Here is a 14,690-nt window from a genome sequence, read left to right as displayed (position 1 = left end):
GTCATGGACATCGTTCATATAAAAGACCAAATATCAATGATATCATGTTTGATTCACTTAGCTTACGTCAACAAACAATTTGGTCCACATCATATTCGCACAAAACTTTACTCTGTTCCATTGAGAGTTTTACATACGTTATTTGAAGAAACCACAGCTAATCTATACTTGGATTTTTCAACACCTGAATATAGACTGAACTCTATGATTATGGATGTTGTCAATCACACTCTTTAAACCACCACGAGCCATGGATGATGTTCCTTCCAAATCAAGCCGTCTGTTCCTTAAGCTCAAATTTACAAACAAAGAAATAGATACCATCAACATTCTTCGTCATAAAATAGTTCAGTCGTGTATTCCAGCTTATTTCAAGTTCAAGTCTACACCCAATATTTCTTGTACTATTGTATCCACACTTTTTAATTATAAACAAACTTCGCAGTGCCTACATACAGACCATATTACACTTAATCCACCTATGTGTTCTTGTTCTTCATTTTCTTTCAACTATAGTCCAGCTGGACATTTGAAAATGAGGACCTCAAACCACTTATTCTAAAAAGTCCTAAAACCAGAGAACCTCGGTCTTTCAATTGGCGACAGAACTACATCTCTATTATGAATTCTGTCGAAGATTAAGCCCGACGATGGGCTAAATATGAAAAAGAACTTGGTACGTTGTCAAAATGGATTAAAAGTATAAGAGGAATATTAAAATCCCGCATTACACATATTAAAACAAAAGTACGTACCATCTATCCTTCTGTGTTTAGTAAACCAGAAGTGATAAAAGAATTAGATAGGTTACATGAGGGATATGTTTTGGCTCCAGCTGACAACATTGTCTTTCTTTGTAAGGCTCTTTATTACAACTGTATTTTAAATGAACTAGGCATTAATTCCACTTTTGGTAATCGTACTTATACTCCAACTGTCCTTTCAATAGATAAAATTCTTCAAAACCATGCTTCAGTCTTAGACACATTTAATGTCCCAATCATTGGGTCGGATGAATATGAGTTACCGTACCTATACTGGATCCCTAAATTTCATGAAAACCATTACAAACAAAGATACATTGCTGGATCGAGTATATGTTCTACAAAGCCTCTATGTTTGCTCCTCACGAAAATATTAACAGTGTGAAGGAGAGACTTCAAACGTACTGTGCGACTACATATGTTAGACGTGGTGTAAATCAAATATGGATTCTAAAAAATTCTAAAGAACATTTAGTAAACTTGAAATCGCAAAACTTTTTTCAAATCAACATCAGGACTTTTCAACACTATATACGACCATTCCTCACGATGAATTAAAGACTACACTTTTTGACATCATATACAGTAGCTTCTTCAACAAAATTGGAAAACGCAAATATTCATATCTACTGATCAGTCATCCGAAAAATTACTTTATTAAAGGCTAATCTGATTCCACGCACAAGTCGTCTGAAGTTGAAATAAAAAATATGCTGGAGTTCCTCATTGACAATATCTTCGTGGTCTTTGGTGATCAGGTCTTCCAACAGTTTGTTGGAGTTCCCATGGGCACGAATTGTGTTCCTTTATTAGCTGACCTGTTTTTATATTCCTAAGAAGCAGAATTTATTCAAAAACTTCTACGTGAGAAGAAAAAATCTCTTGCTGTGGCCTTCAATTCGACAGTTGAATATATCGATGACGTATTATCTATTATCAATAATGATTTTCATTCATATGTCGATTCGATATATCCCAGTGAACTTGAAATAAATAATATCCCAGAGTCTTCCACTTCTGCTCCATACTATCAACTTGATGACAAACGGGGTGATTTCAGCTTCCCCATCGTCAACTTCCCATATTTATGTAGCAATATTCCATTATCACCTGCATATGGTTTTTATATTTCTCAACTGATTCGACACGCAAGAGCTTGTTCTCCGTATGGTCAGTTTTTAAATCGAAGCAAGCTACTGGCTTACAAGTTGATGGTGCAGGGGTTTCAACTGCCTCGTTTAAAGTCAGCATTTCGCAAATTCTATGGTCGTTATAACGATCTAGTTTGCCAATACAACCTATCATTGTGTAAAATGCTGTCTGACGTGTTTCATACCGATTGTTAGGCCATTCTTGATTTTGACTACGGATAACCCTGTTTACCTGATCAAGATATAGGGCTCACGGCGGGTGTGATCAATCGACAGGGGATGCTTACTCCTCCTAGGCACCTGATCCCACCTCTGGTATATCCAGGAGTCCGTGTTTGCCCAACTCTCTATTTTGTACTGCTTATAGGGGTTATGAGATTGATCACTGTTCATTATCTTCACCTCTTACTTACAACAAACAGGAAACATATTCAGATTTGGCAATTGAAAAGACTATGTCGAATTTTTTTGGGGGAACTAAACTTACATATTAAGATAGAATGTGTCTTTGTTCCAATTTGCCCAATCCTTCAATATTTCTTGACAATAGAATGGAGTGATGACTCATTCTATGCAAAAGACGTGTTTGAACAATGTATTTAAGCCAATTCTAGGTTAATTCTGTTTGCATAAGCATTTGAAAGATTGAATAACTTCATTCAAATTTGCATATATGTCAAATCAGTTAGCATATGATTATATACATGCATTTGATAAAAGGTGGAATCCCAGAAAACATTTAAATTGATTTTTTATCTATTGTTCATGGATATTTGACCTGTCATGTTCCTCCAGATTCTTTTCTAAGGTCCATAGCTCTTTAAAAACAATATGGCCATGTACCACATCGCTTACCTGAATCAGCTGTTGTGATTTTTGCAATTTTTCAGCAATCTTTATTCCCATGAAACATTTTGACCCGAACCTAGCCCCAAAGGATCACACGCATCATAACTGAAAATGAATTCAGATATAAAGAATTGCTTCAATGCCAATATGATTAACATGATCTTGCTGTTCTGGGTAAAACCAAGGTCACAAGGTCATAGATCATTGTATGATATGAAAGACCTTGCCATAGGAAATATATATACAAAACATGAAAGCTCTATCTTGAATAGTTCAGGAGATATTGAATAGGTAAGATCTTTATCAAAAGTGGGTCAAATTTCCAGGTTAAGGTCAGAAGGTCAAACACTATATAATAACAAGGTCTTGCCATAGAAATGTATCACTAAAATATCAAAACCCTACCTTAAATAGCTCAAGAAATATTCGTTAAAAGTAGGTCAACCTCCATGGTAAAAATTTAACACACCATTGTGTCACAAAGAACCTATATAAAAATATGAAAGCCCTACTTTAAATAGTTCCTGATATACTCAATTGGTTATAATTTCTTAAAAGTAGGTCAAAGTTCAAGGTCACACGGTTAAAGGACATTATATAAAATGGAAGTTCTTGCCATAAGAAATTGATGTAGAAAATATGAAAGATGTACCTTAAATACTTCAGGACATATTATATAGATAAGATTTTTATCAAAAGTATGTCAAACTTCCAGGTCAAGGTCACAAGATCACACACCATTAATGCATCGCATGAAAGGTCTTACTGTAGAAAATGTATAAACAAAATATGAAAGACCTAGTTTAAATACTATAGTAGTTCAAGGGATATTTTTTAAAGATTTTCCATATGTATTAGGATATGTAAAACCTTGATCCCATATGGTGGCCCCAACCTACACCCGGGCATCATGAATTACACAAAATCAGATCTACTTTATGTCCGGAAGGTTTTATGTAAATTTTAACTTTTCTGGTGCAGTGGTTCTTGAGAAGAGTTTTAAAGATTTCCCCTATATACTAGCATGTAAAACTTTGATCCCTTATTGTGGTCCCACCTTACTCCCCTGGACCAATGATTTCATCAAACGTGGTTCAGCACTGTGTCAGGAAGCCGCCCTGTAAATTTCAACCTTTTTGACCCAGTGGTTCTTGAGAAGATTTTAAAAGTTTTTTCCTATATATATTTCCACGTAAAACTTTGATCACCGCCCCAGGGGCCATGCTTTTAACAAACTTAAATCTGCACTATGTCGGGAAACTTTCCTGTAACTTTAAACCTTTCTGGCCCAGTGGTTCTTGAAAAGTAGATCTCGAAATATTTTTCCCATATATTTGTATGTAATACTTTGATCCCCTACCATGTCCCCTTCCTATCTCCGGAAGTCATGATGTTGAATCTTGAATTTGCACTATCTCAGTAAGAAGCCATGTAAATTTAAATTTTCCTATCCCAGTGGTTCTCGAGAAGAAGATTTTTAAAGATTTTCTCTATATATTTATATGCAAAACTGTGATCCCCTATTGTGGCTACCCTACCCCCGAGGGCCATGGTTTAAAAAAAAACTTCAATCTGTACTATGTCAGGAAAGCTTTCACGTAAATTAGAACTTTTCTGACCCAGTGGTTCTTGAAAAGATTTTTAAATGACCCCACCCTATTTTTGCATTTTCGTGATTATCTGCCCTTCATTTGAACAGTCTTCAATCCCTTCCACCCAAAGATGATTTGTACCAAGTTTCATTGAACTTGGCCCAAGGTTATTAAGAAATTGAAAATGTGAAAATGTTACGGACGCACAGAGGGACAAAATGTGACCAGAAAAGCTTCACTTGAGCCTTTGGCTCAGATGAGCTAAAATCTGTATCTCATTGATATGAATTCATGTTTGAATTTAAAGTATAAAATCCCTGAAATTTGCCCAGATCAAGGTCCATTATCCTGAAGAATAGGTCAGTCAACCGTAACAAGAGGCTCACATGCCTTATCTGGCACCTGAGTACTAGTATTAGTTAAGTATCACTAGTCCCAAGGGCAATGAAACGTAGAAAACGTTCCTGACCTGCGTATCCAAGCTAAATTATTCAGCAACAGTATGAAGCAAGATGTGGTCTTAAAACTCAAATGCCCCCCAAAAGCGCCTATACTGATGATATACTTTACGTAATTGTTAGGCCGTTTTTGGCACACTGATTTTGACGACGGATTACTCTGTTTGCTTGGTCAAAACACGGGGCTCATAGCGGGTGTGATCAGTCGACAGCGGGTGCTTACTTCTCCTAGGCACCTGAACCTACCTCTGGTATATCCTGGGGTCCGTGTTTGCCCAACTCTCTATTTTGTATTGCTTGTAGGAGTTATGAGATTGATCACTGTTCGTTATCTTCACCTTTTATTTAACCATAGAGCCTATATCTATGCTGGTGGACACTCTGTCCTGTAAATCTTCGAACGTTCTCTACGCTATTGAGTGTAACTTCTGTTGCTAATTTATGTCGATTTCAAATAAATAATGGTGGTAACCAATTTCTCTATAAACATTTTAAGTAACCTGACCATTCCATCTTGTCCACGAGGGTCAGGATTCTAGCAAAAAACTGGCATCATACCAACAGTCCAACTTTTAGTACCCCTTTTTGTAGACAACAAGATCACTGGATCAGGACCCTAGGTACGTGAACTGCATTTCCACACGGATGCAATGATAATGTATACAATGTAGAAAATTTGACTAGTCCACATGGAAATAACGCAGTCACCTAAATCGACATCCTTCATATATAAGACCAAATATACACGATGTCACGCTTGATTCACCTTTACCTTACAATTAGGTCCACATCATATTCGCACAAAACTTTACTCTGTTCCATTGAGAGTTTTGAATACCCTATTTGAAGAAGCCAAAGCTAGACTGAACTCTATGATCATGGATGTTGTCTATCACAGGCTCTTTAAACCATCGCGGGTTATGGATGATATTCCTTCCGAATTCCTAAAACTGAAAGGAGTAGGTACGGTTTTGGCCAAATTCTGCCCGGCGTTTATGGAGGAAAATTATTTTGCGTTGGAGATATTTTCTGGTCAAATTCCTAAAAGAGTAACTTGTAGTAACTCTCAAAAGCATATGGAAATCAACTCATCTACGCGCATGCGTAGTACATAATCAAATAAAATAAGGGCTTTCAAGCTATTTGTGGTGTTTTCATGGTTTTTGTATTGATAAACTTGTGAAATTGAACACCTCTTCCCTCGTCGCCCGGAATAATTTTTATATGGATTAAAAATTTACTAAATAACTTACAATTCTTCTTAGTTTCATCCCGGGCGACGATGGAAGAGGGGTTAAAATATCAGTAGAAAGATGCTAACAAATTCGCCATCGTGACGCAATTTGCGTTGAACGTGGCGGTTGAAGAGGAAACGAGAATCATTTGAGTAGTAACTATATTTTCAAATAATATATGCTCATGTAGTTATTTATTTAAACACTTTGACATTTATTTAAAAAATTACCACTGGTAACCGTTTTATAATTATCTTCCCTTTGAAGTTGTGTTTCTAGTTTCTCAGAAACACTGCGTTTTTCCCCGAGTATACCTATGAAATGACATTTTGCTCCAAAATGATACCACGCATATAATATTGAGAATATACATATTGGAATATTGCGTATGCCAATTAAAAACAAATACCGACGAATTCTATTGTGTTCCGATTCGTGAAGAATTACATTGGTGATAACCCAAACTTCGCATAAAATTCAGTGATTTGAATTTGAGCTGCCTTTGATGTCATCATTTTTTCTCCCGAATACACGCGAGACTCTAACAAATATAAAAAAAAATCTTAAAATTCGCCACAATAAAGGAAGTTGGAGACAGAAATAAGAAATCACTGTTACCAGTATATAAATGTTTCTTTAATTTGGTGTTCAAACCATTATATTTCTGCACCAGAAAAGCTTTCCGCGAATACCTGCAGTTTTTGCCCCTGTGCAGCATATCTGATGTGGTTTCAATTTCCATTTAAATACCCATTCAAATCAGTACAAAACCCTATGATTTCGCATTTATTAAGAATTAATACTTCTTTGTGTGATACAGTTTTTATTTTCCTACTCAAAACATCGCTTGGGGAGGACTCTCGCATATTACGTCATAATTAACGTCAAATTTGGTGACGTTGTCAGTTTAATATAGAGTTTTCCGTTGAATATATTACAGCTACTATGGTAGACAAAGAATAACAATGGTCATTTTCATAAGTGGCACATTCTCAAATACCAGATTTAGTATTTTGGTGAATTTTCTTGACAGGGCAGATTTTGGCTAAAACCGTACCTTGTCCAAAGAAAGGAATAAATGCCGTCAACATAAGCAACATTCTTCGTCATAAAATAGTTCAGTTTTGTATTCCAACATATTTGAAGACTACACCCTGTATTTCCTACAAATATACTTCTACTATTGCATCCAAAAATTTTGATTACAAACTTTTCAGTGCCTAGATATATACCATCTTATACATAATCCTACGAGTTCTTGTTCTTCATCTTCTTTCAACTATAGTCCCAACTGGACATGTCATTACTGGTGATGTTGATATAGTCCAGCTGGACATGTCATTACTGGTGATGTTGATATAGTCCAGCTGGACATGTCATTACTGGTGATGTTGATATAGTCCAGCTGGACATGTCATTACTGGTGATGTTGATATATAGTCCAGCTGGACATGTCATTACTGGTGATGTTGATATAGTCCAGCTGGACATGTCATTACTGGTGATGTTGATATATAGTCCAGCTGGACATGTCATTACTGGTGATGTTGATATATAGTCCAGCTGGACATGTCATTACTGGTGATGTTGATATATAGTCCAGCTGGACATGTCATTACTGGTGATGTTGATATAGTCCAGTTGGACATGTCATTACTGGTGATGTTGATATAGTCCAGCTGGACATGTCATTACTGGTGATGTTGATATATAGTCCAGCTGTACATGTCATTACTGGTGATGTTGATATATAGTCCAGCTGGACATGTCATTACTGGTGATGTTGATATAGTCCAGCTGGACATGTCATTACTGGTGATGTTGATATATAGTCCAGCTGGACATGTCATTACTGGTGATGTTGATATATAGTCCAGCTGAGCATGTCATTACTGGTGATGTTGATATATAGTCCAGCTGGACATGTCATTACTGGTGATGTTGATATATAGTCCAGCTGGACATGTCATTACTGGTGATGTTGATATAGTCCAGCTGGACATATCATTACTGGTGATGTTGATATCGTTGAAAATGAGGATCTGGAATCACTGATTTCAAAAGGTCCTAAATTCAGAGAACCTCAGTCTTTCAACTGGTGACAGAACTTCACCTATGTTATGAATTCTGTCGAAGATTATGCCATACGATGGGCTATATATGAAAAAGAAGAACTTGACACATTGTCAGACTGGATCAAAAGTATACGAGGAATATCAAAATCGCGTATTAGACACAAAAATCATAGATGTGGCACGATAAATATCCCTCCCTGCTCAAACGCTGTAAGCGCCGAGTATCGAACTAAATTTTGCAGCCCTTCACTGGCAATGGTGACGTCTCCATATGAATGAAAAATTCTCGAGTGGGGCGTTAAACAATATTCAACCAACCAACCTACGTATTCTTGTTCGTCGTCTTCTTTCAACTATATTGCAGCTGGAATCACTCATTTTTAAAAAGTCCTAGATTCAGAGATTCTCGGTCTTTCAATTTGCGACAATTCTCGAGAGGGACGTTAAACAATATTCAAGTAATCAATCAATCAATTGGCGATAGAACTTCATCTCTATTTTGAATAATGTCAAAGATTGTGCCAGACGATGGGCTACATATGAAAAAGAAGAAATTGATACCTTGTCAGAATGGATTAAAAGTATACGAGGAATATCAAAATCGCGTATTAGACACATGAAAACAAAAGTACATACCATATATCCTCCTGTGTTTAATAAACCAGAAGTGATCAAAGAATTAGATAGGTCACATGAAGAATATGTTTTGATTCCAGCTGACAAAGCTTGTAACAACATTGTCTTTGTTTGTAAGGCTTTATTTGACCAACTGTATTTTAAACGAACTTGGCGTTAATTCCACATTTGACAACCGTTCTTATACTCCAGTTGCCCTTTTAAAGAAGAAATTCTTCAGAGTCATGTCTTAGTTTTAGACACATTTAATATCCCAGTAAATGGGGTGGATGAATATGACCTATACTGGATTCCTAAACTTCACTCAAACCTTTACAAAGGAAAATACATTGCTGGATCGAGTAAATCTTCTACCAAGCCCAATCTTTGCTCCTCACGAAAATATTAACAGCTGTGAAGGAAAAACTTCCAACATATCTGTGCCACAACATATGCTAGAAGTATTGTAAATCAAATGTGAATTCTAAAAATCTGTTGATAAATTTGAAATCGCAAAACTTTTCTCAAATCAACACCATCAAGACGTATGATTTTCAAAACTTTTCACGACCATTCCTTACAATAAATAAAAAACAATACGTTTTGACATCACAGACAGTTGCTTCTTCAACAAAAATGGAAAAAGAAAATATTCATATCTAGTGACTAGCCATCCCAAAAATACTTTGTTAAACAGTACTCTGAGGTTGAAATAAAAAATATTCCATAGTTCCTCATTGACAGTATCTTCGTAGTCTTTGGTGATCAGGTCTTCCAACAGTCTGTTGGAATTCCCATGGGCACAAATTGTATTCCTTTGTTATCTGGTCTGTTTTTATATTCTAATGAAGCAGAGTTTATTCAAAAGCTTCTACATGAGAAGAAAAAATCTCTTGCTGTGGCCTTTAACTTGATATTTAGATATATCGACGACGTTTTATCTATTAACAATGATAATCTCCCCAGTCGCTACGGATCTACATTTTGTAAGTCGTTAATTAAACAGGTAGTGACAGTTCCATCGCTAAACCCTTGGCATTAGTTGTGAATGTCACGGGTCCTTGGAGATGACCTCAAAAACGGATGTCCCGTGTCACAGTAGATGTGACACGCTAAAGAACCCTCACTGCTTAATGGCCGTAAGCGCTGGGCAGAGGCCTAAATTTGAAGCCGTTCACCGGTCTTGGTGACGTCTCCATATGAGTGAAAAATTGAGAGAGACGTTAAACAAGACACAATCAATCAATCAATCGATTCGATATATATCCCTGTGAACTCGAAATAAAAACAACCACAGAGTCCCCCACATCTGCTTCGTACTTGGATATTTTATTGAAAATGAATATTAACGGCAAACTGACAACTCAACTTTATAACAAACGGGATGATTTCAGTTCTCCATCGTCAACTTCCCATATTTATGTAGCAAAATTACATTATCACCTGTATATGGTGTTTATAACTCTCAGCTGATTCGATACGCAAGAGCTTGTTTTGCGTATGGTTAGTTTCTTAATCGAAGCAGGCTGCTGACAAACAAGTTGATGTTACACAATCTCATTTAAAGAAAACATTTCGCAAATTATATGGTCGGTATAACGATCTAGTTTGCCAATACAACCTATCATTGAATCAAATTCTGTGTGACGTGTTTCATAACGATTGTTAGGCCGTTCCTGACACACTGATTTTGACTATGGATTACTACGTTTGCCTGGTCGAGACATAGGGCTCACGGCGGGTATGACAGCTCGACAGGGGATGTTTACACCTCTCAGGCATCTGATTCCACCTCTGGTGTGTCCAGGGGTTCGTGTTTGCACAGTTCTTTATTTTGTATTCTGTGTGGGAGCTACGAGACTGACCACTGTTCGTTATCCTCACCTTTCATATGTAACATCAACACAATATGACTGATTTGGACCCATCCTAGAGTCAAAATCCTGAGATAGCAAAATTCAATTTTAGTACACACTTCACCTTTCATATATTTCTTCCCATTGTCGCAAATTAACCACGGTTTTGAGTCCACACGCTCCACATGTGATGATGCACCCGTGGGTAACCGACGATGTTTTTTCCCCTAAATATGCATGTATTCAATTTTATTTGTCCGTCAAAGACGGGACATATTATGGTATGACGTTGTCCGTCTTTCTGTCCGTTTGTCTGGACTTTGTAGGCAAAATACAGGAAGATGCTTAATATTTTTCAAGGTCAGTGGCCAAACGTCAAGGTCGTAGTATCTATTACAGGTAATAAGACAGGATACAGACCTAGGCACTGGGTCTAGGACCGTCAAACATGGTACACATACTCCTCTTGTAGACAGGATACAGACCTAGGCACTGGGTCTAGGACCGTCAAACATGGTACACATACTCCTCTTGTAGACAGGATACAGACCTAGGCACTGGGTCTAGGACCGTCAAACATGGTACACATACTCCTCTTGTAGACAGGATACAGACCTAGGCACTGGGTCTAGGACCGTCAAACATGGTACACATACTCCTCTTGTAGACAGGATACAGACCTAGGCACTGGGTCTAGGACCGTCAAACATGGTACACATACTCCTCTTGTAGACAGGATACAGACCTAGGCATTGGGTCTAGGACCGTCAAACATGGTACACATACTCCTCTTGTAGACAGGATACAGACCTAGGCATTGGGTCTAGGACCGTCAAACATGGTACACATACTCCTCTTGTAGACAGGATACAGACCTAGGCATTGGGTCTAGGACCGTCAAACATGGTACACATACTCCTCTTGTAGACAGGATACAGACCTAGGCATTGGGTCTAGGACCGTCAAACATGGTACACATACTCCTCTTGTAGACAGGATACAGACCTAGGCATTGGGTCTAGGACCGTCAAACATGGTACACATACTCCTCTTGTAGACAGGATACAGACCTAGGCACTGGGTCTAGGACCGTCAAACATGGTACACATACTCCTCTTGTAGACAGGATACAGACCTAGGCACTGGGTCTAGGACCGTCAAACATGGTACACATACTCCTCTTGTAGACAGGATACAGACCTAGGCACTGGGTCTAGGACCGTCAAACATGGTACACATACTCCTCTTGTAGACAGGATACAGACCTAGGCACTGGGTCTAGGACCGTCAAACATGGTACACATACTCCTCTTGTAGACAGGATACAGACCTAGGCACTGGGTCTAGGACCGTCAAACATGGTACACATACTCCTCTTGTAGACAGGATACAGACCTAGGCACTGGGTCTAGGACCGTCAAACATGGTACACATACTCCTCTTGTAGACAGGATACAGACCTAGGCATTGGGTCTAGGACCGTCAAACATGGTACACATACTCCTCTTGTAGACAGGATACAGACCTAGGCATTGGGTCTAGGACCGTCAAACATGGTACACATACTCCTCTTGTAGACAGGATACAGACCTAGGCATTGGGTCTAGGACCGTCAAACATGGTACACATACTCCTCTTGTAGACAGGATACAGACCTAGGCACTGGGTCTAGGACCGTCAAACATGGTACACATACTCCTCTTGTAGACAGGATACAGACCTAGGCATTGGGTCTAGGACCGTCAAACATGGTACACATACTCCTCTTGTAGACAGGATACAGACCTAGGCACTGGGTCTAGGACCGTCAAACATGGTACACATACTCCTCTTGTAGACAGGATACAGACCTAGGCACTGGGTCTAGGACCGTCAAACATGGTACACATACTCCTCTTGTAGACAGGATACAGACCTAGGCATTGGGTCTAGGACCGTCAAACATGGTACACATACTCCTCTTGTAGACAGGATACAGACCTAGGCATTGGGTCTAGGACCGTCAAACATGGTACACATACTCCTCTTGTAGACAGGATACAGACCTAGGCATTGGGTCTAGGACCGTCAAACATGGTACACATACTCCTCATGCCAAGTGGAGGATGGCATTTGTTCTTCAATGTCAGACGTCAAAGGCCAAGGTCGTAGTATCACTTAGTAGGAATACCTTGTGGACAGGATCCAGACAGAACCGTTGGGGTAGGACCGTCGAACTTGGTATATATACACCTATTACCAAGCAGAGAATGCCTATTGTTTCTTAAGTTCAAAATCGTAGCATCACTGTATTGTATAAACCTTTTTTTCCGTTCGGATACAGATATTGCCCTGAAATGCTCTCAGAGGAATATTAAGTTAAGTTTGCATTTTAGCTGGATTGGTGCAATATGACCTACTTTAAGGGTAAAAGTAGGTCAGTTTTCCAGACTTTTTTTCGTTATGAACACAAGTATTGCCCTGAAATTTGTCACAACCTCCCTGTAAGATTAAATACATAATCAGTTCACAATTGAATTTGATTGGTGCACAGTGACCCACTTTAGGGCCAAAAGTAGGTCAAATAGTTTTCCAGACTTTTTCTCATCATGGATATAGATATTGCACCGAAGGTCTAACAGGTGTATGCTGTACCTAGCTGCAATAATGTAGCCCTCTCCGATTTTTGGGGGGAGAAAACGCCAGAATAGAAAAAAAAATCGGAGAGGGCTACATTATTGCAGCTAGCTGTACCGTCGTTTGCGGTACACTCATTATTATACTGTATCAGCAAATCTTTCAAATGACAAAGACAATAATTAATATAATAATTTTGGGCTGAAATGTACAATTTAAAAAAAATTTTTGTAAACAATCTGTATATATCATAATACATGTTCAATACCAAGGATCATGTAGGAATACAGACAGGTTTTTTTTCATATGAGAGAGAGAGAGAGAGAGAGAGAGAGATATGGAAAGGTAAGGAAAGATCAGGTTCCATCTGTTCCAATGTGTATCAAATTTTTCGTCATCACCATTTTTGTAAAATAGGAATTTTTGCTTTTCATAATTTTAAGAGTTTTAAGTAGGATATTGCAAAACGAATGTTCAATGATTTCTCAGTACATCTTGCTGTATAAATATAGTATTTCAACCAAAGGATAAGAGTATTTTGCATACATTGTTTTTTTTTTACCAGGAATACCTAAAATAAAACATTTTTTGGTAAAAACTATTTGAAAGTTGGTTTTATCTTCTATGTAAAATTGAAACTCATAAAGGAATGCTTGAACACAATCACATTCCCACAGTATAATTTACTATTTTGGTTAAGGTACACATATTCCATCTAAATAGCTATCTAATATCAGTAGTATTAACACTATATATCTAGTTTCATCAAATCAAGGATATGATTCTCAAACTATAGAAGACTACATTTCTATGTCCAGTTTGACTCTTTACTACGTGAGCTCAAAATCAATATCTATAAATGTACCGAGTTTGATGCATGTCAAGGAAAGATCAAGATGATGAGTCAAGATGATGAGTGGACATCTTTTTATGTCAAGAGTGGATTGACCCTTGACCTAAAAAATTACTCTTTATAATGTACCAAGTTTGATGTTTGCCAAGAAAAGGATTCTCAAGATCTGTAACAATGATATTCCTATTTCTAGAGTGAATGGACCTTTGACCTCAAAATCAGTAGGGGTCATCTACTTCTCAAATGTACCAGTGTACCAAGTTTGATGTCTCTCGATGAAAGGGTTGCGACTCTCAAAATATAGAGACAATATATTACTGTCCAGTTTGACCCTTGACCAAGTGAACCCAAAATCAATAGGGTTCATCTACTCCTTACGATGTACCAAGTTCGATGTATGTCAAGGAAAGGGTTTTCAAGATATTAATTGTACATTATTTAACGTCCAGCTCAAGAATATTTCACTCACATAGAGACATCACCATTGCTAGTGAAGGGCTGCAAATTTTAGGCATATGCTCGGTGCTCAAGGCCTTTGAGCAAGGAGGAATCTTTATTATGCCACACCCGCTGTGACACGGGACATCGGTTTTTGTGGTCTTATCCAAAGGACTGCCCCATTTAGT

Source organism: Ostrea edulis, chromosome 1, assembly GCF_947568905.1.
Source record: "Ostrea edulis chromosome 1, xbOstEdul1.1, whole genome shotgun sequence".
Classification (NCBI taxonomy): domain Eukaryota; kingdom Metazoa; phylum Mollusca; class Bivalvia; order Ostreida; family Ostreidae; genus Ostrea; species Ostrea edulis.
Note: the sequence above shows the minus strand (reverse complement) of the source record.